The sequence below is a fragment of the Trachypithecus francoisi genome, unplaced genomic scaffold (assembly GCF_009764315.1).
Source record: "Trachypithecus francoisi isolate TF-2019V2 unplaced genomic scaffold, Tfra_2.0 Lachesis_group12, whole genome shotgun sequence".
Classification (NCBI taxonomy): domain Eukaryota; kingdom Metazoa; phylum Chordata; class Mammalia; order Primates; family Cercopithecidae; genus Trachypithecus; species Trachypithecus francoisi.
The window spans coordinates 18,950,504-18,978,075 of record NW_022681457.1 but is presented as its reverse complement, the minus strand read 5'-3'; the positions used below and the strand labels follow the sequence as shown (position 1 = coordinate 18,978,075).

Sequence of the window (27,572 nt, the reverse complement as noted above, 5' to 3'; positions counted from 1 at the left end):
ATACATTTTCTAGTATATGTGTGCATATATGTTTTATTTCTCTTGGGTAAATACCTAAAAGTGGAATACCTACAAGTACTCCTGAGTAGGTGGATACTTAACTTTATAAGAAAGTGCCAGCTAATTTTCCAAAGGGTGATACCATTTTACAGTTGTACTAGCATTGTATAAAAAGCTCCACATCCTCATCAATTATTTAATGTTTCAAATGCTTAAATTTTAGCCATCTTAGTGAGTGTGAAGTGGTGTCTTATTACAGTTTTCTTTGCATATTCCTCTGGATCAGTGATATTGAGCATCTTTTCACGTACCTACTTATAGTTTTTATTTGTGTGTTTGTTTGTTTTTGGTGAACTGTCAAAGTCTTCTGTTCATTCTAATTAGATTGTCTTTTCACTATTAATTGGAAGAATTTCTTTATTTTTTTGGATTCAAGTCCTTTGTCAGATATATGTATTGTGAATATTTTCCCCAAGTTTGTGGTTTACCAGTAAGTTTCTTAATGTTTTCTTTGATCATCAAATGTTCTAAATTGTGATAAAGTCCAATTTATTATTTTCTCATGTTCAGTGATTTTTGTCTCCTCTCTACGAAACCTGTGCATACCTCCAAATCATGAAGACACTTTCCAAGGTTCTCTTCTAGAACTTTTACCATTTTAGCTTTTATATTTTATTCTGTAAACATATGAGGAAGAACTTGAGGCTGATTTTTTCCCCATATGTTTATGCAGTTTTTTCAGTACCATATTTTTTTTGAGACGGAGTCTCGCTCTGTCGCCCAGGCTGGAGTGCAGTGGCCGGATCTCAGCTCACTGCAAGCTCCGCCTCCCGAGTTTACGCCATTCTCCTACCTCCGCCTCCCAAGTAGCTGGGACTACAGGCGCCCGCCTCGTCGCCCAGCTAGTTTTTTTTGTATTCTTTAGTAGAGACGGGGTTTCACCGTATTAGCCAGGATGGTCTCGATCTCCTGACCTTGTGATCCGCCCGTCTCGGCCTCCCAAAGTGCTGGGATTACAGGCTTGAGCCACCGCGCCCGGCCTTCAGTACCATATTTTAAAGACTTTCCTCAATGAACTGCATTGTCACCTTTGGAAGAAAAATCAAGTGCAATGATCTATTTCTGTATTCTCTATTTTGTCTCATTTGCCAATTTATCTGTCTTTAATGCCAATACCATAAGGTCTTGATTACTATAGCTTTCTAGTAAGTCTTGAAATCAGGTGGGATAAACTTTCGTATTTATTTATTTATTTATTTATTTATTTATTTTTGAGATGGAGTCTCGCTCTGTCGCCCAGGCTGGAGTGCAGTGGCTGGATCTCAGCTCACTGCAAGCTCTGCCTCCCGGGTTTACGCCATTCTCCTGCCTCAGCCTCCTGAGTAGCTGGGACTACAGGCGCCTGCCACCTCACCTGGCTAGTTTTTTGTATTTTTTTAGTAGAGACGGGGTTTCACCATGTTAGCCAGGATGGTCTCGATCTCCTGACCTCGTGATCCGCCCGCCTGGGCCTCCCAAACTGCTGGGATTACAGGCTTGAGCCACCGCGCCTGGCCGGGATAAACTTTCTAACTTTGTTCTTCTTTCCCAGGATTGTTTTGGCTATTCGAAGTCCCTTTGCATTCTCATGAATATTTTTAATTTACTTGTCAGTTTTTTCAAAAAGTGTGCTAGGAATTTTATTGGGATTGTGCTGAATGTATACTTCAGTTTGGGGAGAAGTGACATCTAATCAATAATCAGTGTTTCAAACCATGAACATTGTATGTCTTCCCTTTTATTTGGATCTTCTTTAATTGTTTTCATCAAAGTTTTGTAAATTTTGGTGCAGAAAGCATGCACAACTTTTGTTCAATGTATTTCTATGTTATTATAAATTATAACTGTTCATTTTTCAACTATCTGATCAGCTGTGTAATTTTGGTAAATAATTTAACTTCTCTGAGTTTATTTCTAACTTGTAAAATGAAAGTTCATGTTTTTCTTAGAATAAAGGCAAGTATAAATATAAATACCTTTCTAGAGTTCTTTACATATTAAATTAAATTATATATAGGAAGTGCACAATATCTGGTATATTAGACAGAAATTTTGGCTGAAAGTGAAAAAGAAATCCAATAACTTGAATTACCTTAAATAATAGAGGGGACATATTGGCTCATATAACAGAAAAATCTGGGGAACAATGGAAGTTGGCTTCTGGCATGGCTAAACCAAAATTCTTCAACAATGTCCTCATAAATGTCAATTTCCCCACCTCTTAGTTCTCTTCTTGTTACCTTAATTTTCAGAAGACTTTTTTCATGGAATGGGTTTCTGTAGCTGTAGGCTTAACAACTTTCCAATTTCCAGCCTAGTAACAAAGAGAAAGCATTTTTTTTTTTTTTCCAGTTGCTCCATCTTTTGATACACAGTTTACCCATCTAACCATCTCTAAATTCTGGTCAAGAAATGTGTTGCTCTGAGTCACCTGTCCAACTCTGGAGCTGGTTCAGTTCTACCAAAATTAAATGGAAAAAAACATTACCAGGTGGAGTAATGGTTTCCTAATGAAATCTAGGTGTTGTTTTAAAAGAAGGAGGAATGGCCCCAGAGAGGCAGACAACGCATACCTGTTATACTTTTAACCTTTAACATAGAGGCTACAAAATATGTGGCAGCTATATCATATGCTATGCTGACTCTTCTCTTTTTCGATATTCTGTAAGCATCGGAAAGTCAGTCTTTTTCTTTTTTTTTTAAGGAGTCTTGCTGTATTGCCCAGGATGGAGTACAGTGGTGCAATCTCAGTTCACTGTAACCTCCACCTCCCGGGTTCAAGCAATTCTCCTGCCTCAGCATTCTGAGTAGCTGGGATCACAGGCATGCACCACCACACTCAGCTAAGTTTTGTATTTTTAGTAGTGACGGGGTTTTACCATGTTGGTCAGGCTGATCTTGAACTCCTGACCTCGTGATCTGCAGACCTCGGCCTCCCAAAGTGCTGGGATTACAGGTGTGAGACACCGTGCCCGGCCTAGCCATTTTTTATAGCTTTTAGCCTACTCCTATTTTCAGGCACTAATATCACCTTAAGCTCCACTTTATGAGTGAAAAAAATTGGGGGTTTGTATTGAAACATAAGAGTCCTTTGACAATCACTTTAGCTCTCCACTTTTGTTTCTACTGTGCATTTAGCTAAAGAGAGCAGATTGGAGGCATAAATACAATTGCCAGTGTTGCTGCTGTCCTCTACCTGCTCCTTGGAAAAAAAGAAAGGAGTGCTATTTATAGCTATTGTAAACCAGAGTCAAGTTTAGTAATGCTGCCACACAACCTTGCGCTGGAATCAGGCAAGGCTGGTATCATGAAAGAAGAGATGTTCTGTTTTGATGAAGCTGCATAGAAATATTTTTTCATTGGTTTTTTGACCTCAGAAGAGAAACAGCAATTGGACATTTTACTTATGTTCAGGGCATACAAGAGAAGTATCTGAAATGTAGTTAAAACAAGGTTTGCAAAATATTTGTTTCTTGTTGTATGTGTGTGTGTGTGTGTGTGTGTTTAAGTGGATCCTTTTGCTTTCACTCTAAATTTCAAAATTCTGATCATGGCAGATAAGGCACTTTGTAATTTGTTCATGCATGCTTCTCTAGAGTCAACTACAGCCACTCTCAGAGGGGAATCTCTGTTTTGCCTTTTTACATTCTATCTTTTTTCTTTTTCTTTTCTTTTTTTTTTTTTGGCCTGAAATACCTTTTCTTGCTTCACCTGGTTACCCAATTATCTTGCAGGATGACGTCACTTCCTTCATGAAGTCCTCTTCACATGCTACCTTGGGTTAAATGCCCCATTTGATGCTCCCTTAGCATCCTGTACTTGGCATTGTCACAGTGTTCATCTCAATGTAATATGATTACGTGTTTCCTTCACTTGGCTATGAGTTGTTTCAGGAGAAGTTTTTGTTTGTTTGTTTGTTTGTTTTTGTTTTCTTTCTCTGCCAATGCCTAACATTGTACCTGGTATAGAGTAAGCCATCAGTAAACATATTTTTAAAATAAAGGATACACCTTTCTTATTAAAATACAGAATCTGAGTATAAACATGAACTTGAATAAAAAGGAGAGTGAGAGGATTAGAAACCTTTGAAATCGTGCACATTCTATGTTAGTATACTTTGAGCATATTATTATCTCTATTAAGCTTGGTAGGAGTGTTCCGACTGAACTTTATTAAAAATTGTATTAACTTGAGGCTTTATGTACACAGAAACATTCCTAACAAGCACGACAAACTATTTAATGAATTGTGGCTGTGTAATAATTTGTGTTTGAAAAACTCCATTCCACTTACAATATCATCACAAAGGGTAACATATTTAGGAGTAAATTTAACTATCGATGTGAAAGATCTGCACATTGAAAACTGAAATGTTGATGAAAGAAATTAAAGAAGACGCAAATGAACGGAAAGCTATCCCATGCTCATGAAGTAGAATAATTAATGTTGTTAAAGTATCCATACTATCCAAAGCAATTGATAGATTCAATGTAATCCCTATAAAATGCTACTTACATTTTTTCACAGAAATAGAAAAAAATCCTAAAATGTATATGGAACCACAAAAGACCTTGAATAGCTAAACCAGTCTTAAAAGATAATTACAACCCAGAGGCATCATACTACCTGATTTCAAAGTATGATACTGGAATAGTATGATCCTGGAAGGAAAACTGACACCTAGACCAATGAAACAGAATGGAGGGCCTAGGAATAAATTCACCCATATACCATCAACTAATCTTTGATAAAGTCATCAAGCATACATAAAGGGGAAAGGATAGTCTTTTCGATAAATGGTGTTGGGAAAACTGCATGTCCACAAGCAAAAGAATGCAATTGAATCCTTATGTCATATCATATATGAAAATCAACTCAAAATGGATTAAAGGCAGATGCAACACTTGAAATAATAAAAATTCTGAAAGAAAACACAGAGGAAAAGCTCCTTGGCATTGATCTTCACAATGATTCTTTGGATATGGCACCAAAAGCATAGGCAACAAAAGTGAAAGTAGACAGATGGGACTACATCAAACTAAAAACTTCGTCATAGCAAAGGAAACCATCAAAAAAATGAAAAGGCAAGCTACAGAATGGGAGAAAATATTTACAAGCCATGTATCTGATAAGGGGTTAATACCCAAAGTATATAAGGAACTCATTAATTACTCAATAGTAGAAAACAAACAACCTTACTTTAAAAACGGGCAAAGGACCTGAATAGACATTTTTGTTTTGTTAAAGAAGGCATATAAATGGCTAGCAGGCATGTAAAAAGTTGCTCAATATCACGAATCATCAGGGAAATGCAATGAAAACCACAATGAGATATCACCTCACACTCCTAGCACTTTGGAAGGTGAGGCAGGAGGATCGCATGAAGTCAAAAGTTCAAAATCAGCCTGAAAAACACTGCCAGACCTTGTCCTTATAAAACTTCTTGAAAATTAGCCTGGCACGGTGGCGCTCGCCTGTAGTCCCAAGATACTTGGGAGGCGGAAGCAGACGGGTCCCTTGAATCCAGGGCTTTGAGGCTGCAGTGAAATCGTACTACCTGATTTCAAAGTATGATACCGGAATAGTATGATACTAGAATGAAAACTGACGCAGACCAATGAAACAGAATAGAGGGCCTAGGAATAAATTCCTAGTGATGGTACCACTACACTCCAGAATGGGTGACAGAGTGAGACCCTTTCTCAAAGAAACAGAACAAAACAAAAAGCAAAACAAACAAACAAAAAAACAGTTTTGTTCTTTTTTTTTTTTGTAAAAGACAAATGTAAGAAGTATTGGTGCAAATGAAGAGATAAGGGAACCTTTGTATGCTGTTGGTGGGATTGTAAATTGGTATAGCCATTACGGAACAGAGTATGAAAGTTCTTCAGAAAACTAAAAACAGAACTACCATATGTTCCAGCAATCCCACTTCTGGGTATATATCCGAAGGAATTTAAATTAGTATCTCAAGGAGATATCTGCACTACCATGTTCATTCCAGCATTATTCACAATAGCCAAGATACTGAACTGCCCTAATGACTGTCAACAGATGCATGGATAAAGAAAATGTGGTATATATGTCTACAATGAAATATGATTCAGTCTTAAAATAGAAGGAAATCCTACCATTGGTGACAACATGAATGAACCTAGGGGACATTTTGTTAAGTGAAATAAGCCAGACCTAAAAAGACAAATACTGCATGGTCTCATTTGTATGTGGAATCTAAAGCAATCAAACTCATCAAAACCAGAGAATAGAATCATGGTTGTCAAGGGCTAGAGAGTGGGGAAAATGGGGGGATTTTGGTTAAAGGGTAAAAACCTTCAGTTATATGATGAATAAGTTCTGGAGATCTCATGTATAGCATGGTGACTACTGTTAATAATTATGCACTATGTACTTGAAATTTTCTAAGATCTTAACTGTTCTTATCACATGCACAAAATTAGTAACTATGTGAAGGTATGGATATGCTAATTAGCTTAATTGTGCTAATTATTTTACAATGTATATGTATATCAAAACATCATCTTGTACATCTTAAATATACACAATATTGAGGCATTATTTGCCAATTATACCTCAATAAACTACAGAAAAAGAACAAAGTCCATAGTTTACAGCATAAAATTTTATTACACTCTAGCCAACGAGTGTTGTAGTTGAAATAATTGTAGGAATAAACAGAACTAAATAAAATATAATACACAAAATGGGCTTCTTTGCATTCCTTTCTTTGGAGGAGTAGTAATAGCTAGTAGGACTTATGATTTCTGACATTTGATTTTGATTTCCATCATAGGTCAACCAGCACTTACATAGGCTGTTTCTTTGAGTATCTTGAAAATCATGTGCATAGTTATAAATTATGTAAAGTTCAATAAAACTCTGTTTTGCCCATGTGCAGGCTGCTCATGCCTGTGTCTTTTATTTGGTTGACTCCAACATCCTCAAAGGTAGAACATGTTTCTGATTTATCACCATTATTCCCAATGTCTACCACAGTGCCTGACATACAGAATGGACTCCATAAATGCCTGTCAAATTAAAATGAACTATTTTAGAACTATTCTGGGAAGAGAATCAATGTTTATGGGGTGACTGATTTATTCAGTGCCAGGCACTTCCAATACATTATCTCATTTAAGGCTCACTGTGATCTCAAGAAGCAAGTATGATCCACCACCATTGTAGGGCTGAGAATTTTGACGTTCAGAGAAGTAACTTGTTAAAGATGAATGAAGCTCATTAAATTCCAAACTCCATACTTTATCCAGTATAATAAGAGTGCCTTCCCCAATGGCCTGTTGTGAAGGTTAAATGAGTTAATATATGGAAAGTATCAGAACTGTGTCTGAAACATAATAAACAATATATACATCTTTGCAATTCTTATTTTACTGTTTCTTGGGGTAGATGATAAAGAAATGTTCACTGAGATTTTTTTCTTATGCCATTCTTAATACAAATGACATTGTTATTTTTAAAAAGAACAAAAGAAAAAAAACCTTAATTCTTAGGTGACTTGTTTCATGACGTGTTTAGTACAACAACTTAAAATGTTCCTTTAAGATTTGGTTTAGTTTAACTTGAAAGATCATTGGTGGGTAGTTTGGTGCAGTTAGCATCTACATGTTATGCCTGGATTTGAGAAAAGCTTTGCTTGTTACCCCTGTTGAATTTCAGGGAAATTTGCCCAGTTTCCACGGTGGACTTGATTCAACACTGAGCAGAGATAGAGTCTTGTATTTCCATTACTTGGCCAATTCAGTGTCATGAATTCCCTTCAAAGTCTCTAATCATCATGTCAATAGAAAGCCAAACAAAGTGAAAGGTGGGTGAAGACAGGTTTTAGAAGTAGGGCCTTAAGATGCATGTAGATGGTCTTCATGTTCTAAGGCTATCATCAAAGCATTGAGAAACTTTAATGTTTTTGGTAGTCAATGAGAATTTAGACCTGTGCGTCCATCATAACAGTTTTCTACCCTCCCTCCCCGTTTCGACCATGTCTTCTCAGATTTGTCCCTCTTTTTTTCTCAGTAGAGTTTAGACTCTTGAGATGTGTCTTCATAGATGAAGAAACTGAAGTTAATCTTAATTGAGTTGCCTGGTAAGCCTGAACTTCCTACACAGTATAGAACCATATCTGGCGTCAACTGTCCTCAGTTTCTAGAACTTTGGAAAACTTGGAGAGACTTGGGCTAGTTTCCCTGCTCCCCACCCTTAGATTTTCTGGTCACACCCGGAGGTAGATAGAAACCGAGCAGTATCAGGGATAGGACCTCCCTCCCACCTTTTTGGGAGTTTCATCTGATCATCTCTTCTTGCAAGACTGCATTCTGCTATGACCTCACAAATTTTTCTTGTCTCTATGTAAATTGCTGTCTTTTCAGGTGGTGCGTGACAGCCTCCGTTTGCTCAGGCCTCCATTTGTGCGGAAGCTATTATTATGGAGTAAGTTTAATGGGTCGTGAATTTTGTGGAGAAAGGGAGGGTCTCTTGATGACTCCGTATGTACCAGCCCTGGACCTACTGGCTCCACAAGGAGTGCATTAGGCTAAATAGTTTTAGCTCATTGACTCTGGAGGTAACAACCCTAAAAGCTTCATTAAATTTCCGTGGGTGAGTGTCTGAAGCTAAGAGGAAAAAAAAAAAAAAAACCCAAAACAGAAAAGCACAAATCCATCGCATTAGCTTTGTTATTACACAACTGGAAAACAGAAGTGTAGCCCCCAAAAGAGTAAGGGTAAACTTTTTAAGGAAGGGTTGCTTGCCTCTTGCTTTCCTTTTCTGCACCTGGGTCCATTAGGGTGGTTTGTGTGCAGTGCGAATCTACACATTATCAACTTGATTCGATTCACCAGGCTCCTCTCTCCTCCTGCATTCAAGCCTCTGGAGACAGGTATGCCACACAACAGGGATTTCCTGGAGCTGAATCCAGTCTCAGGGTGGAAGAATGTTCAGAATGACCCAATCTTTTCTGCGACTTGGTGTTTCTAGGATCTTTGTAAGCTAGGACCCTAAGCAAGGAGCAACTGTGTACTCGCTGGAGCCGCCTCCCGCACAGCTTCGGATCCGGAGTTAACCGCGGTCTGCATACTCTCAGGGGCACGGGTTTTTCCTAGGACGGAAACGTGACACATACTAGCCTTCTCCCTCCCAACTTGCCCAACTTTGCCTGGGAAGCCGCAGTCAAAACAGGAGCCGCCGAGCCTGCGCTGGCGGCTGGGAGCGAGCGCCCCCTCCTGCCAAGGGGCGTGGGGGCAACATGCCCTCACAGAGACTCCCCTCGTGGTTTCGCCCATATTGGCATTCCGTATATTTGGGTATGCGTATGTTTTCGAGGCTTGGATAAAAGGGTAGACCCTAGAAAAAAATGAGAGGGGCCAGGCGGAGCTGCGGCCAGTGGTGGTGATGGGGGAGAAAACACTGGATACTTTGTGACAAACCCCTCCCTTACCCTCTTCACGCTGGAGAGGCTGGGGCGGGGACCCCTCGCTCTCGGCTTGTCTCTCCCGCTTCCACGCCGGGATGGAGAGAGAGCGCAGGGGCTCCAGAGGCGCGACTGCAAGCCGCGGCGCCCCCGCTCGCTCGCTCGCTCGTTCTTCCACCTCCTCGTCGCCACCGCGGCTCGGCTAAGCTCTCGGAGCGCGCTCAGGCTGCGCAGAGAGCGCCCCGGAGGGAGCTGGAGCCGCGAGGCCGGGGCGAGGAGCGCACTACCAGGCGGCGGCGGCCGGGGAGCTAGTAGGTGAGCCGCGCCGCTGGGCGCCGGGCGGGTGCGGGGGCCGGGGGGCGGGGGCCGCGGGAGGAGGCGGGTCCGCGCGGGTGGCGGTCTCCTCCCCCTACTCTGACGCGGGGCCCGTGGCTCCCGGGGAGGATGGACCCAGCTCGGCGCTCGCCCGGGCTTCCCCGGGCTGCAGAGCGCGCCTGAGTGCCGCCGCCCGCCGGGCATGGGTAGCCGCTTTCTGGGCGGCTGCGGCAGCGGAGGAGGATGCTCTGGGCTAGGCGAGGTGAGGCGCGGCGGGGGCGCGCGGCAACCCTTGAGTTCAGCGCCTCAGGTGCCCCGCGACGACACGGCGCCGGGGAGCCAGGAGGCTTCGCTGGGGCCCCGGGCGCGGAGGAGGGCTCCTGGGACGCGCCACTCAGCAGTTTGGCTAGGGGTGCTGCGAGGATGGCGACTGCAGCAGTTTTTCGCCTTCTCCCTCCACTTGCTGGAAGGAAAGGGACGACTTCTCTTTCTCCTGCCCCCCACCCCCGCGCCCCTGTCTCCCTACTTCTGACCACGCGCGATCCTGTCTCCAGACTTGTCCACCCTTGACACGCGTCTCTCTCCAAGACCCCCTTGCGCCCTCTTTCCTCCTGCGATCCTGGCTCTGTCCGTCCTCGAGCCTGCCTTCTCCCGCTGTCCTGTGCTCCCGAAACTCCCTCCCTGCCTCTCGGGTGGCCAGACCCTTTTCCTCACTCGGCCGAACCCCGTTCTCACTTCCCTACTCATCGGTAGCTAGGTCCGGCTTCGACCTCTCGAAAAACCGACTCTATCCCAGTAATCCCAGCCCTTTCGCGGGCACTGTGAGAACTGGATCCCGCGTTCCTCGGACCCCGGCCTTTCTTCGGATCTTCTGTGGACTCTGTTCTTTGCCGCTCGACCCCCTCCATCCACTCCCCAGTACCCCCCTCCCCCCACGCCCAGTTAGTCCCCTCCCCAGCCCGCCTCTCTTCCTTCTCTCTGCTCCAGACGCTCTGACTTGGATGCAGATAGCTCAGTTTTGTTTTTTTTTTTCCTACCAGGGAAACTTTAAATCTCTGTGGTTCGGCTCATAAGGCAGGCACACAAGAGGGTGTCAACCGCCGAGAGAACCCAGAGGCAGGGAGTCCGAGATGGGGGGAGGTCGTGTCGCGGCGTCTGAAAGGGGCCACTGGGTGAGTGTACAAAGTAAATTTCAAAACCAGGGTGACTGCTGCAGTCAGGACTCTGCCTCCGCTGGCTGCGTCCCGGGGAGTATTATTGTGACCCCTGGTGGGAGGGCGCATCTTTTCTCTGCACTTTTTAAGGCGCTTTTTCTTTTCTCTGTTTTTGTTTTTTGGTGGTGCTGGTGGGCCTGATGGGGGCCAGTGGGCACAAGGGAACGCTGCCTGGAGAGGCGGACGCCACTTGGCTGCTCCCAGACCTGCCAGACTGTGTACGTTTCACCCCGTGTGAACTACCCCCAACCCCCCACTGCATCGCACAAGTCCTCATTGTTGGGGGTCTGCTGGGGCACTTCCGCTTAGGCTGGGAGAGTCTGAAGGAATGGCGTGGGGGTGGGGAGGCCGGGGGCGCTTGGCGACCGCTCGGCTCTCGGCGGCGGGCGGAGTGGAGAGCGCCGCGGCGCGGGCATCTGTGCGCTCCGGTGTGTGTGTGTCGCGAGGCTGGGGTGCGCGCCCGCATGGGTCGGTGTCTGCGTGTGCGTTTGGATGTCGGCACACGCCTGTGTTTAGAGGGGCGAGTGTAGAGCTTGCGGTAGCGACAGCGCTTTTCTCCGCCTGGGAGCTGGACGGGGGCGAGCCCGCCTGCGAGCTGGATGCTCCAGTGCAGCTCCTAGCCAGCCAACAGGGACCGGGGCGAGAATCCGCGCGGTCGTTTCCACCTCCTTCCTGCTCCCCTCCTGCTGGCCAGTTAAATACACTTTCACAGTGTTGATAGTTTTGAATAAAGGCCGTGTGGGGATTCCACTACACTTAACGTTTTCAAGTAATCATATAAATTAAAGGTAGCTTACGTTCAGAACCTCCTAATTATCCAGTTCACATTGGTACATTTATGTGCCAATTATAGGTCTTTGAGAAATCTATAAAATTATAAACCATCCCCACCCCTTGAATTAGCACCCATTGTTTTTGTGATCTCCGTGATGAGTGATTCTGGATGGCACCGGAACTGCGCAGGCACGAAGATAGATGGGGGTTCGGAGATGTCAGAAGGAGTAGGGCCCCCCGCCACCCCCCAACTCTTTCACTTCCTATCCTGACAAGGCTTGGTGACAATTCTGGGAACCGAAAGTGATCAAAGATTTTCTTGATTTCCTATTGAGAAGGGCGACCTAATCAAAGCTGTATAAAAGTCAACTTCTAAGCAATCAGAAATTGTCTGCTGATGTCCTTGATTGAAACCCCAGCATTCAAATGGAGTATTGAAGAACTCGCAGAAAGCTCTTTTGAAGCGCTATTGTTCTTTTCCATACACAGAGGCTCTCTTAAAGGTTTAGGAAGTTCAAAATGCAGTGGTTTGAAAGGACTGACTTTGTAACTATTTGGCAACGTTGCGAGGATCCGCAGGGATGAGAAAAGAGGCCGAGGTGGGAAGTGCAAATATGTTGTGACCATCTTCTTGGGAACAGTGCTGCTATCAAGTAGGAATTCAGTTCTACCCATCGAGTTGGCAATTAAATCTCTTCTAAAGCAGATTTAGAAGATGATTTTTAGTAGTTTTTATTTTTTAGTGGTTTGCTTAAGGTCTGAATAGGCATATCTGAAACGTTTAATCATGTTCATTGTAGTCAACGATAAAATCTGAATAAAAATTTCTTATTGTTGATGAAGCTCATCTCACAAGCTGTTTCACAGTATGTTTCATTTGCAAGACACACCATTGTGTGAGGCTGCCGGGAAGACATTGTATCACGTATTGTTCATTTTCTCCTCCCAACCCAGAGAGGAATATTCTTCTTCATTCCCCTTTGCCCTCCAAAGTAATTTTTCTTAAATGGGTGAGTGTTTGGCTTGGTACCTGATAGTACCCATCTAAAAAATTGCATTTGGTAGATTTAGGATGCTTGGAGCCACCCTGCAGGCAGATGAAGAATCTAATGGAGGCAGCATTTCATTTTGATAATTCACTCAAGTCAAACATTTTGTTTTTGCTGGGATTTAATCCTTCTCTCAAACTAATAAAGCAAACAAAGCAAGAAAATCACAGTTTATGTCTTTTAGATGGCACTTTAAAAATAGTATAAATTGAAGGGTATTGTCAGGAACTTTAAATGGCATTTAGGACTTACTGAGACAAAGAATACTCAGTGGTTGAGTTAGGCAGTTGAGGATGAATCGCTTAACCTCCCACAACCTTGCTTTCATCATCTGCAAAACGGACCATATTACCAACCTTGTGGGTCTTGGAGCAGTTTTATGGGGAAAATCATAAGATTGGCTGCTTTGGCACATAGCAGGATTTCAAGAGAATGATAACTCTTAGTAATAGACAGCATGGAATTCTGTTCAAGAAGGTGGATGGCATTTGGAATGGGAAGACCAGGATTGAATCCAGCTACTTCTGACTTTTGATGTTTGGCAAGTCACCTTTCATGTTAACAAAAAAGAATAATTAACCTTTATGGAGTGCTGCTAAGAGTCAGGAATGCTTCTAAGCACTTTACACATACTAACTTATTTAATCTTTAGATAACCCTAGGATGTGGATACTTGTATTCTCATTTGCATTAGCTAGATAAGGAAACTGGGGCACAGGAAGATTTGGCAACTGGCCTGAGATTACATAGCAAATAAGGGATGGAACTAGGATTTAAACCCAGCCATTCTTGTTCCAGGGTCTGTCCTAACCACTGTTATGCTGCCTCTGAGTGAGGAAGTGATCCCAGCTAGCTCCCAGGGTGTAAAATTTAATGGAGAATAATGAAATAGTAAGACTTCTATAGGAGCAAGCTGCGTATTTCCCCATTTTTAGATGCTAGCCACACAAAATGGGTGTTACCTTATTATCAACAGGGAATGGGACAATGATAGGCATTTTGAACACTTGTGACTCTGTGGCAGTTTCTATCAGGCATTGGTTAGTACTGGTTCACATCTGGTTACTCTGTGAAAATGTTTATTAATTAGGTAACAATTAGTAATCAATTAGTAAATAATTGTTTTGGCAATTAGTAATGCAGAAACAGCGTTACTGCTTTTCTCAGTTACTAGCTGTGGTCAGCAGAGATTCTCAAACTAAAAGGTGGTATAGCAGGTGGTAAGGAGTCTGGACTTGGTTTCTGGCCTCCCTGGCTTCAGAGCTCAGCTCCACCAGCTCTGCAAGCTGTGTGGCCTTGGCCAGCTAATCTACCTTCTCTGTGCTTTAGTTTTCTTTATAATGAAATAACAGTACTTACCTCATAAAATTATGAAGATTACAGGAAGTAACACAAAGTGCTTAGAGTAATACCTAGCATGAACAGTTACTTAGCTATTAGTGTTATCTTTCTTTCTTTTCTTTTTTTTGTTGCCCAGGCTGGAGTGCAATGGCACAATCTTGGCTCACTGCAACCTCCACCTCCCAGGTTCAAGTGATTCTCCTGCCTCAGCCTCCCGAGTAGCTGGGATTACAGGCATGCACCACCACGCCCGGCTCATTTTGTATTTTTAGTAGAGACAGGGTTTCTCCATGTTGGTCAGGCTGGTCTCGAACTCCTGACCTCAGGTGATCCGCCTGCCTCGGCCTCCCAAAGTGCTAGGATTACAGGCATGATCCACCACACCCGGCCTAGTGTTATCTTTCAAATGAGATAAAAATCCATCCCCTAGATAATGAAAAAGTTTTCTATCGATATTCTGAGAGTTATGTATCCCAATAGTATCTGGTCTATCTTTAGGAAGAGATACATTTTAGGATTTTAGGCAAAGTTTTTTTTTTTTTAATTGGAAATATTTCCTTACACATTTTGGCTGTTTGTGAAGAGGAGTTGTGGAAGTACACATCATGTTAAAATTTCCATGCCATTTTACTTTTCCACAGTTATTCTGAGGAAAGTAAAATGACTTTGATTGAATTCTAGAGGTGAGTTTGTCAACTCTCCTAATTTACAGATTGAAAGAATATTAGACTTGCAGAGATACGTAACTTTACAGCTGAGAGGCACCTTCGCAACTCGGGGTTCTTGGACTCCTTGTCCAGTGCTCCTTTCACTAGACCAGATTGTCTCCTATACCAGGATAGAGACGTGGCTTGAAAATATAAATAAAACTTGGCAGAGAAGGTGTTGTCAGGCTAAGAGCATGAGCCAGCTAGACATTCTGTACTGAAAAAAGCATGTCAGTAGGAAAAGAAAACCCCTCCTCTGGTATGTACATTTATATCCATGAAAACTCGCACTGAACTGAATCTGTGAAATGCATATCAGGATATGAACTCGTGTAAAAAGATGAAAACAACTCATTAATCAAATTAATCATCTGGATATTTCCCTTTGATTGGAGAGCAAATGTTCAGGTTTCTTTTTCTTTGACGTGTTCTTTTTATTTTTCTTCCATTTAGTCTTCAGATGGGGGAAGGTTTTGGTTCAGGAATTATAAAACTCCTCTGGCATCTATTTTATGAAATATGTAGCATATTCTATTGGAAAGAAATTGCCAGCTTGCTTTTATTATTATTATTTTATTTTATTTGAAGCTGACATATAACCAATCTGCAATGCCACTGGGGGAGTCTCATAAACAGAAAGGAAAATAGAAATAAAATTCTGCTGAATAGAAGAGATGACAGCTAAAATGATGAAAATTTTGTGGTGGTGAAGGCGGGCTTTTTAACTTAGGGTATAAAAATAAGGGGATGGGCCCTCTCAAATAGTTGTAGGTAGTTTAGCATGAATTCAAATCGGCCATCTTGACCACCTACAGTGAGTCTTGCAAATTACCAACCCCATGTCTCTGCTCCGAGCTTCATATTGATTTACGATTTTCTTTGTTGGTCAGTCATCAACAAATCTCTTGAATGAACTCATGATCTGTTTATTTGGTATCCATCAGTTCAGGCATCTCTTTCTTTGCGGTTTCTTTGTCTCTGTCTTTCCTCGTTTCTATCTCAGTCTTTGTCACATTCAGTCTTTATGTCTCTTTGTTTTTATTCTTATTAGTGTTGCAATTGAAAATAATAGAAAAGCTGTGAATATGCATTGAGAGCATCTGGGAAATTGAGGAACAAAATTCTGGTCATGCACATAAACATCACTTCTATGTCCATTCAACAAATGTTTACTGAGCACCTACTTTGTGCTTGGCTCTGGCTCTGTGCTAGGCATTGTGAAGAGTACCAAGATGCAATTGTGCAGTTTCCCATCTAGGGACCTGGTTTTATGCATAAATAACTGTTACAGCAGGAGATGTGCTATGGAAAATATCTATACAGCTATGGAACCTTCTGGAGGTGGTAATTTACTCTACCTGGAGAAAGGAAAGCTTGGGGATGGCTTCATTTCACCTAGATCTTGAAGGTTGACCAGGAGTTTCTCAAGGCTTACAGGCAGTTCAGACTGATAGGACTTCATGGACAAAGTCAGGCGAGCATGAAGGATGGTTATTGGCTTAGGGATGGGCATACTTGGGTAGAGTGGTAATGTAGAACATGCATCAAAATGGGTTTTTTTAATAGAGCATTTTCCAAACTGTGTCCCAGGAAACACTAATGTCCCCTAATATCATTATGAATATTTCAAAAGGAAGAGGGCTCGGAGGGAAAAATAAGTTCCATGTCAAACATTTTTGGAAAGTATTGAATTACATATCCTATTCTTAGTAAGATGTGGTATTTACTGATATGTTAAAGGTTCAGAGATTTTCTGCACTAAAGTCATTTAACTCATGAAGAATTTTAAAAATTCATTTGCCATAGAGTCTTTGCTTTCGAGTAGCATCTCTCAGTGTCTTATGAAATAGATTGGGAAAAATGTAGAGAATCACTTAAGCTTTTTAAGAGTAGTTTTCATTCTATCATGAAAATAATGGTGTGATTTGAAATGTAGGACGTAATATTTAACCCGTTTATGCCTAGTGTTCCTTTATTGGAATGCTAAGCTTGTGGGCATTATTTATATCCTACTGCTCAAGGTCATCGCCAAAGTCTGATTTTTCACAAAAAACAATTTGCAACCTGTGGCATAAATGAGTTAAGACACACAAAAAGTATAAATAACAATATAATAAAAAGTTTTGGCCAGGTGCGGTGGCTCACTCCTGTAATCTCAGCACTTTGGGAGGCCGAGGTGGGTGGATCACGAAGTCAGGAGATCGAGACCATCCTGGCTAACACGGTGAAACCCCATCTCTACTAAAAATACCAAAAAAATTAGCTGGGCGTGGTGGCGGGTGTCTGTAGTCCCAGCTACTAGGGAGGCTGAGTCAGGAAAATGGCGTGAACCCAGGAGGTGGAGCTACTCCACCCTGGGTGACTGAGCAAGACTTCGTCTCAAAAAAAAAAAAAAAAAGTTTTGTATCTACTACTCAGTTAATGAAATAAAGCCAGACAAACACAGTTGAAACCTCCTAGTAACCTTTCTCTGATCATATGTCCCCTTCTCTTGGCAGACATAGTCACTCTCCTAAATTTGATAATTCTTTTGAATATATTTTTCCAGAACAAACCTAAATAATTCCATTGAATTCTCATTCACTTTCTGGCTCATCACTATATCTATAATAAAAAGAAATGGTATTTTGTACAATAATTTTCCTGAAATAAAGGACATTTATAAACTGTCTAGCTAGTCACTACATAGATAATAAGAAAGAAATAGTATTTGCCTAATAATTATACTGGAATAAAGGACATTTATGAACTACTTAGGGGAAGGAAATGTAGCTTCCCTTTTTAACTCTGGTGTCTGGAATATAGTAGATGCTCAATAAGTTTCTGCTCAATTGAATTGAATTAAATGTGTTCAGTCTCCTGTGGTTCATTAAGTTAATTTGGGCAAAAAGATTAGGGTAAATTAATTGTTTTCCATAGACAATATTGAAATTCTTTGTGATCAGTGGACTTGAAAATCATTTTTTATTGCAGTTCTTTATTTTGTAATCTAGATTTGGGAGTGAATTATAATAATTATCTGTTGAAAGTCATTTCTGTGTTTTATTGACATCTCTTAAAATCATTAACAATAACTACTTATCCAAATCTGCCCTGTTAAAACAGTTGATTCACTAGAACTATCTACCTTCATTATAGGAAAAATTATAAATGTAACTGCTTTCATCCAAAGAGGAAATTTTAAAATTACAATGCTGTGTAATTACTTACTACCCTGACATGAAATGCATTGAAAGTTTATGAGGTTCCATTCCTTGGGCGTCCCCAAGAAATAACTTACTATCAGTAACAGAGTGTTATTATTAGATACTATCATGCCAACAGAAGCATCTCTTTTGATATATGCAAGGGACATCTTCTTGAAAAAGTTTGCCTTAAACATAAGTCATATGTGAGTGAAATTTCTTTTCTTATTGTCTCAGACTATATTCATATATTATGGTATATACGTGAACATGTAGAGTGAATGGCAGAATATTGGTGAAGAATGCATGGTAGAATGAGTGAGAGGAGAAAGGAAATGGAAGACTCACAGGGTCACAGTGGGAGGCTTTTGGTACAAAATCGTGGCTGTGTGAGAGACAGTAGATTACCTTCTCTTGTGGGGTGAGAAGTTGATCTACCCCAGGGTTTTCTATCCTTGTTTTCACTGATATATATTTCTCCTGGCAGTTTTTGGAGTAGCAGTTAAATCCTAGCAGTTAGCAGAACAAGAGTGAACTTTGTAGTATGAATGATCATAAACACAGAAAAACACTGCACAGAGGGTAAGGAAGAGATGCTGTACAATCCTATTCCCTGGTGATGGTGTAGCAGTGCCTATAATGATGGCATGTGGTGGTGCTTGTCTTGAATTGCAGGCCATGTTATTCTGAGCAGTATTATATGTCTTAACGACATATATAATGTCTTACGAAAGTTCTAGGTATAAGCCACATCCGTTCAAATATACTCAGGTTAAACCAGTAGTGCTAGTAATCTAATTGTGGACAAAGTCAAAGATGGGCCAACCATATGCTGAGTCTGAGCTATGGCATGTATTGTCAGAATATAGTTCCAATAAATGCAAAAAGGTTATTTATGCCTTGGGAAGCTGAATAGATTTATAGGCCACATAGAAGTTGGATTTTTGCCAACCTTCTGCTATCTAACTTCTTAATTTTAATATAGTTGAATTTATCAATCTTTTATGGTTAGCACTTTCTATGTCTTGTTTCGGAAAGCATTTTTTTTCCCACCCTGATGTCATGAAGATATTCTCCTTTGTTATCTTCTAAAAGCTTTATTGTTTTGTTTGCCTTTCAAATTTAGGTTCTCTAATCCATGTGAAGTGTGTGCCTGTATGTGTGTATGTGTATAGTGTGAGGTATGCATTTATTCTAATTTTCTTGTATATGGAAAAATGATTTTCCTGGAACTTAGAGTCAATTTCTAAGCATATGTTTTAGCCACTCTTTTGCCCTAACCAAATTTTATTATAGCTTTTTTAATGAACCTTGGTATTGGCCAGGACACATCCCTAAAAGTGTTCTTCTGCAAAAGTGTCTCAAGAGTGTCTTGGCATTTTTTGGTCCTTTTTCTTCCATATACATTTTATAATCATCTGTCTTTTTTTGTTGTTGTTGTTGTTTTTGAGACGGAGTCTCGCTCTGTGGCCCAGGCTGGAGTGCAGTGGCCGGATCTCAGCTCACTGCAAGCTCCGCCTCCCGGGTTCACGCCATTCTCCTGCCTCAGCCTCCCAAGTAGCTGGAACTACAGGCGCCCGCCACCTCGCCCGGCTAGTTTTTTGTATTTTTTAGTAGAGACAGGGTTTCACCGTGTTAGCCAGGATGGTCTCGATTTCCTGACCTCGTGATCCACCCGTTTCGGCCTCCCAAAGTGCTGGGATTACAGGCTTGAGCCACCGCGGCCGGCCCCATCTTTCAAGGTTTCGCAAGAATACTGTTGAGATTTGATTTGAGTTTTATCGAATTTATAGACTGATTAAAAGATAATGCCGTCATTAGGACATTGAGCCAAAGTCTTTCTACCCATAAATACAGTAACTCTTTCCATTTATTTGGTTCTTATTTAATGTCTTTCAATACAGTTTATAATTTTCATCAAAGGGCATGCACTCTTTTCTTTTCTTTTCTTTTTTTTTTGAGACGGAGTCTCGCTCTGTCGCCCGGGCTGGAGTGCAGTGGCCGGATCTCAGCTCACTGCAAGCTCCGCCTCCCGGGTTCCCGCCATTCTCCTGCCTCAGCCTCCCGAGTAGCTGGGACTACAGGCGCCCGCCACCTTGCCCGGCTAGTTTTTTGTATTTTTTAGTAGAGACGGCATGCACTCTTTTCAGCTTAGTTTTAGGTGGTTTATATTTTTGTAATTGCCATTGTAAATGTTATCTTTAAAATTATATTTTCTAGCTATATATTAATTTTCATTATATGCTACCTGTATTTCTTATTCTAAATGGTGTATAGTCAGGAGAGGAGGAAAACCATGGGTGTTTTTGAATGCTTACTATTAAATAAATTCAGGCATCCATGGGAGATATGGCTGGTTCCATGCCAGACCACTGCAATAAAGAGAATATTGCAATCAAGAGAGTCACATAAATTTGTTGGTTTCCCAGTGTATATAAAAGTTATGTTTACACTGTACTGTAGTCTGTTAAGGGTGCAATAGCATTATGTAAAAAAATCAATGTACATACCTTAATTGAAAATACTTTATTGCTCACATATGCTAATGATCAACTGAGCCTTCAGCAAGTCATAATCTTTTTGCTGGTGGAAGGTTTTACATCAGTGTTGATGGCTCCTGACTGATCAAGGTGGTGGTTGCTGAAGATAAGTACCTGGGTCAGTTTCTTAAAATAAGACAATAATGAAGTTTGTCACATTGATTGACACTTCCTTTTATGAAAGATTTCTCTATAGCATGCAATACTGTTTGACAGCATTTTACCCACAGTAGAACTTTTTTCAAAATTGGAGTCAGTCCTCTCAAACCCTGACACTGCTTTATCAATAAGTTTATGTAAATCCTTTGCTGTCATTTCAACAATCTTCACAGCATCTTCACTAGGAGTAGATTCCATCTCAAGAAACCAGTTTCTTTGCTCATCCATAAGAAGTAACTCCTTATCTGCTAAAGTTGTAGCATGAGATTACAGCAATTCAGTTTCATCTGCAGGCTCCACTTCTAATTCTAGTTCTCTTGTTATTTGTATCACATCTGCAGTTCCTTCTTCCACTGAAGTCTTGAATCCCTCAAAGTCAGCCATGAATCAACTTCTTCCAAACTTCTATTAATGTTGATATTTAGACCTCCTTCCATGAATCACAAATGTTCTTAATGGCATCTAGAATGATGAATTCTTTGTTTTTTTGAGATGGAGTCTTGCTCTGTCTCCCAGGCTGGAGTGCAGTGGCGCGATGTCGGCTCACTGCAAGCTCTGCCTCCTGGGTTCAAGCCATTCTCCCGCCTCAGCCTCCCGAGTAGTTGGGACTACAGGCGCCCGCCACCATGTGCAGCTAATTTCTTTTTGTGTTTTTAGTAGAGACGGGGTTTCACTGTGTTAGCCAGGATGGTCTCAATCTCCTGACCTGGTGATCTGCCTGCCTCGGCCTCCCAAAGTGCTGGGATTACAGGCGTGAGCCACTGCACCATCCAAGAATGATGAATTATTTACAGAATATTTTAAAATTGCTTTGCCAAGATCCATCAGAAGAATCACTATTTATGGCAGCTATAGCCTTATGAAATGTATGTCCTAAATAATAAGACTCGAAAGTCAGAATTACTCTTTGATCCATGGGCTGCAGAATAGATGTTTTGTTAGCAGACATGAAAGCAACGTTTATCTCCTTGTATGTCTTCATTAGAACTCTTGGGTGACCAGGTCTGTTGTCAAGGAGCAGTAATATTTTGAAAGGAATCTTTTTTTCTGAGCAGTAGGTCTCAACAGTGGACTTAAAATACTCAGTAAACCAAGCTGTAAACAGATGTTCTGTTAATCAGGCTTCATGTTTTTTTAGAGCACAGGCAGAATAGATTTAGTACAATTCTTAAGGGCCCTAGAATTTTCACAATGGTAAAGTAGCCAGCTGCATTCACCCCTAACAACAGAGTCAGCCTGTCTTTTGAAGCTTTGAAGTCAGGCATTGACCTCTCCTCTCTAGCTGTGAAAGTCCTAGATGACACCTTCTTCCAATATAAGGCTGTTTTGTCTACATTTAAAATTTGTTTTGTAGTGTAACGAACTTCATCCATGATCTTAGCTAGATCTTCTGGATAACCTGTTGTAGCTTCTCTATCAGCACTTACTGCTTCACTTTTCTTTTTTATGTGATGGAGGTGGCTTCTTTCCTTATAATTCATAAACCAAGGTCTTCTAGCTTCAAAATTTTCTCTTGAGCTTTCTCACCTCTCTTAGCCTTCATAGAATTGAATAGAGTTAGGGCCTTGTTCTAGATCAGGATTTGGTTTAAGGAAAGACTGTGTCTGGTTTGATCTTCTATCCATACCACTAAAATTCTTTCCATATCCACTATCAGGATATTTCTCTTCCTTATCAGTCATGTGTTCACTGGAACAGCACTTTTAATGTCCTTTAATCTATTTCTTGTTTGCCCCAAGAAATAAGTGCTGGCAGCGAGCTACACAGAGTGGGTTAAGATCTTTTCCTTTGCATTCACAACTTGGCTATCTGGCACAAGAGGCCCAGCTTTCAGCCTTTCTCAGCTTTCAACACGCCTTCCCCACTAAGCTTAGTCATTTCTAGGTTTTGATTTAAAGTGAGAGACTTGTAACTCTTCCTTTCACTTGAACACATAGAAGCCATTGTGGGGTTATTAATTGGCCTATTTCAGTATTGCTGTGTCTCAGTGAATTGGGAGGCCAGAGGAAGGGGAAAGTAGATGGGGGAACTGCCAGTCAATGGAGCAGTTAGAAAACATACAGCATTTATTTATTAAGTTCACTGTCTTATGTGAGCATGGGTCATAGTTCCTGAAAGCAATTACAGTAGTTTCATCAAAGTTCACTTATCATAAATAATCATAATTAATATAATAATAATGAAAATGCTTGAAGCATTGTGAGAATTACCAAAATGGGACAGAGGCACAAAGTGAGCACCTGCTGTTGGAAAATGATGGTGAGGGACTTGTTTGATGCAGGGTTGCTATAAACCTTCAATTTGTAGAAACATGCAATAACTGTGAAGTGCAATAAGGCAAAGTACAATAAAAGTAGGTATGTCTGCCGGGCGCGTGGCTCATGCTTGTAATCCCAGCACTTTGGGAGGCCGAGGCGGGTGGATCACGAGGTCAGGAGATAGAGACCATCCTGGCTAATGTGGTGAAACCCTGTCTCTACTAAAAATACAAAAAAATTAGCCGGGTGTGGTGGCGGATGCCTGTAGTCCCAGCTACTCAGGGCACTGAGGCAGGAGAATGGTGTGAACTCGGGACTTGGAGCTTGCAGTGAGCCGAGATCCGGCCACTGCACTCCAGCCTGGGTGACAGAGCGAGACTCCACCTCGAAAAACAAACAAACAAAGAAAAGAAAAGTAGGTATGTCTGTGCTAGGTGATTCACAGGCTCTTATTTGATACCTAGAAAAGCCTTAAGGAAAGGACTATGGGTAACTTAGCACCACCCTTGACAGGTTACTGCCTTCCTTTGCAGCCTGATAGTGCAGAGGGCTTAAAAGGACATCTTTTGTCCCAGTGGGCCAGTGGGAATGTGGAGTAGGGAATGGAGCTAATGAGAGGGTGATCAACCAGGGTAGTCGCTAGTCACTTTGTTCAAGAGGCCAAGGTTTTTGAAGGACATCTCTGGCTTTCCTATGGAGAGAGAAGGGATCTGCAAAGGAGGGCACAGTTCCCTTCTGGTTAGACACCCTGTGGAGCGTGAGTAACAGGCACTGGGGCCTGGGGGCCAGAGTCTGGCTCCTGACACACTATTCTGATATTTCGGGTAGACCACAGTTATTTGGCTGCCCGATGGGCAAATTTTGGCTGGTTGCCCAGTTCTAGCTTGACTTTTCAAGCATATCTTAGGTCAGTGAATGTTATTCCCACTTTCAAATGAGGAGCCACAGGCCTAGAGAAATGGAAGGATGAGTCCAGGTCATTGAGCAGAGCAGAGCTAGAATAGAGACCCAGATCTCCTTGCACCCAAACCAGTGCTCTTTCCATTTCATCACATGGACTTAAGGTCCTCAGATATACTATGTCAATAATATAGTCAAATACTGGCAGGGTTTTTGACTATGTGAGGAAGCACCATTATGTCTGGAAATTATAACATATATCTGTAAAAAAATGGGAGAGAGATATTTGGTGATTACTATCTGCCAGTTCTCTCTCTGTCTCTCTGGTGTCCCTTGTGCCATTAATTTTCCATAAGTTCACTCTTACTCTTTCTCCCCAAATTATTTTAGGATCCAGGGCATATATTCATTTCACTCCAAAAGTCATCCCTTATGACATCAGTATTGATAACATTTCAAATTCCTCTTCTTCCCTGAGCAAATGCTGTAACCCCTTTCCCCTTCTCTCACATTCTGTCATCAACACATGTTTCATTGTGTTTTCTGGAATGAAAATAATATATACAGTACTAGTTTAGGTTGATATAAAAGAGGTTGTCTCATATAACACAAGATTAAGGAAAAGAAAATGCAACCACTTGGTTAACCTGATACCACTCTATATTTTCTGTGTGCTGTCTGTGGGTTCATATGACTCAGGCTAGATATCATTCTGTATATATTTGACTGTTCAGAATGTATCAGTGGAGAAGGACGTCTTGATTTGTTTGAGAAGCCATAAATCAACATGACTAGGAGTAAGAGAGGCAGGGAGGAGGGGGACTTGGGGACTGGACTAGCATTGCTTTCTTTAAAAAATAAAGGTCATACAGCATAGGCTCAATCTAAGTTTGACACCTGCTTCTGCCTGACTTTCCAAGGTATGTTTCTCTTTCTTAGGCCTCTTGAGCACCGAATTCTGTTAAACACCATACTTCTTCATGTCTTCAATTGTTCTGTTCCACATCCGTTGATCTAGGTTCCTCTAAACATTGAGAGTTTCTGAAGACTACTATCTTGCAAAGTCAGTACAAACACTTGCTACGTTAAATTTTTAAAGTCTACCATCACTGTTTTCATTTTTTTCTTTTTTGCAGTAAAGGAGGAAGTGTCCCGTAGTTAACTATTTTGAGTCAATGAAAACAAAAGAAGAGTTTTCTACTCTGAGATACGCTTTTAATTTCTTATTATTCCCAAACTGTGCTTTTTCTTTATTTTCTTGTCCTTTTCTGTCCTGTCCTTTCATTCTTCCTTCCTTTCCTTTTTACCCTCCAGTTTTATTAAATCAAAGGAATTACATGAAATCAAAAACAAAAAAGGCCTAAAGGTTTAGAGTGTGATTTTACACGTTAATAGAATGTGTTTCTTCTCTTTCTTGCATACATTTTTCAGTGGGGTAGGAAGTTTTTGAGTGTAGTCAAGAGTTGGACTTTTTTTTTTTTTCTTGTTTTTTTAAGTGACGGAATTTCGCTCTTGTTGCCCAGGTTGGAGTGCAATGGCATGATCTCTGCTCACCACAACCTCCTCCTCCCAGGTTCAAGCGATTCTCCTGCCTCACCCTTCCTAGTAGTTGGGATTATAGGCATGTGTCGTCATGCCGGGCTAATGCTGTGTTTTTTAGTAGAGATGGGGTTTCTCCATGTTGGTCAGGCTGGTCTCGAACTCCCGACCTCAGGTGATCCGCCCACCTTGGCCTCCCAAAGTTCTGGGATTACAGGCCTGAGCCTCTGCGCCTGGCCGAAAGGTGGACTTTTTAATTCCTTGTCAAATCCCATAGCACAGTAACACAAGTATTTGACATGTGTGATTGTTTACCTGGTGTATTATCTGATAGTGGTTTAAAGTTAGCCTACAGATTGAAACTCTGCCAGTCAGTATGTGTGGAGGGTAAAAGTGTCTCTCTGTGCTAACCCTGAGCACACCCAAAGCATAACAGCCACACTACCATGACTTCAGACACAATCTCATACTTTTAATGACATGCTCTGTATCCGTGACAGCCAGGTGATCCATACTAGCTTAATAGGAAAAACTTAATATAAGAAAGCAGTTACAAAGGTGTTGGAAGAACTGAAAGTGTGATAAAGAAGTGAAAGACAGAGATTAGCAGTAGGAGGAAGCCAACCTACCTCTAGATCAGTAACACTATCTGCTTCGTCTATGGTATGACAGACCTCAGGAGGTGCAGCCCCCAGGAGTCAGGTGGAACCTTGGAGGCCAAGCCACATGGGGAAAAAGGCCAGGAGTTGGACCTGCCAGAGCATAGAAGAGTCTACATGGTGGGAGTGGGCACCACACATGGGTGCTCTGAAACCATGGAGGAGACTCCGCCACTTCTAGCGGTGCTACCTAGAAGCAGAAAGAGAAAAAGGGAGGGAAATACCCTGTCTTCCCCTCCTCCCCTCCTATCTTTTTCCAGTCTTTCCCAATGAATGAATCTAACTGGAAATCAGCTAACAAGGGCTCCTAAAAAATGTGGTTAGGATCAACTTTCTGCAACACTCCATAGAGCAGGGGAAGGGGCCAAGAGTGGATCTGAGAGATACAGGCAAAGGACCTGTTCATGGAGTGGGAAAATAAACCTCCAACAGAAATGTTTATTAATATCACGAGCTACTGAAAAATAACGAGGGGAGTCCCTTGCTGTTTGGGATTAGCTCCTCATTTCTCCTACCCTATCCCATCCATCCTGGCCCTTGCAGAAAATTGAGAGTGACTCAGCTGGTAGTGGACTCTGTATTGGCAAGGCAAGCTGTGTGAGTGTTGGGTGCCCAGGGAGTAGGGCAGCAGCAGTGCAGCCACACAGTCCCTTTTCTGCAATTCCAGAATCTAAAAGGCTCTGAAACTCAGAAGATTTTGGCTAACTCATTTAGTGGTAAAACCTACCCTGGCTTGAAGTGACATGAGGCTACTGAGAATCTTTATTGATCCCTGTGAGTAGGAATAGTCATCCATTTGCTCCAGAAGCATTAATGAGTTTCATTACTGGGTGTCACCCCAAACCCGGGTAGGGCTATTACAAATAAAAGATAAATGTGGTATAGTATGTGCTGCCTTTCTAAAATCCAAAATAAAGTCTGCGTTATGAACACATTAGACCCCAGGAAATTTGGATAAGGGATTATGAACCCGTATTTCAACATGAAGTAGGGAGAATGAATGGAAACGCGATGTGCTAGCTTGCAGGTCTCAGCAGTGCTTGTGTAAACATTACAGCTCTGGCATTCTTCAGTTCCCTGTCTCAGTCCCTGTAGCCTGACAGAACAACCCACTCATTCTGTAGAGGAGCAGACTTTGCTTAGGGAGGAGACGTGGGCACACAATATTGTAAAGTCACCAAGGAGTTAGTAATGAAGTCAGAACCATTTATTTCCCCTTTGCTGTGCAACATGTTTGTTTAAGGTCTGACTCTGGTTCCTTTCAAACATTTAAATGCTCGATAGTTAGATGTAATGAAGGAAGCCAGCAGGTGAATATCTAGGTAAATCCACATTCTAGCAGCGGTAATCTTACATTTGTCAAGTATTTCATATATGTACACACACACACACACACACACACACACACTTTAGATATCTTCCTGTTCCATCTTCACAACAGTCCTACCAGA

General features: G+C 41.6%; 1 protein-coding gene across 3 annotated transcripts in view; it reads left to right on the top strand.

The window, feature by feature from the left end:
- DAB1 (DAB adaptor protein 1) overlaps positions 1-27,572 on the top strand; it is a 1,271,953-nt gene that overhangs the window by 823,162 nt on the left and 421,219 nt on the right. Inside the window, exon 1 of one of the 3 annotated variants that reach the window (XM_033225043.1) lies at positions 9,897-10,058. The exons of 1 other annotated variant lie outside the window; for it this stretch is intronic. The gene's annotated coding sequence lies outside the window, so the exon portion shown is untranslated. Of the gene's footprint in view, positions 1-9,896; positions 10,059-10,782; positions 10,969-27,572 lie in introns of those variants that run through there. One more of the 3 variants, XM_033225042.1, reaches the window with a different exon arrangement.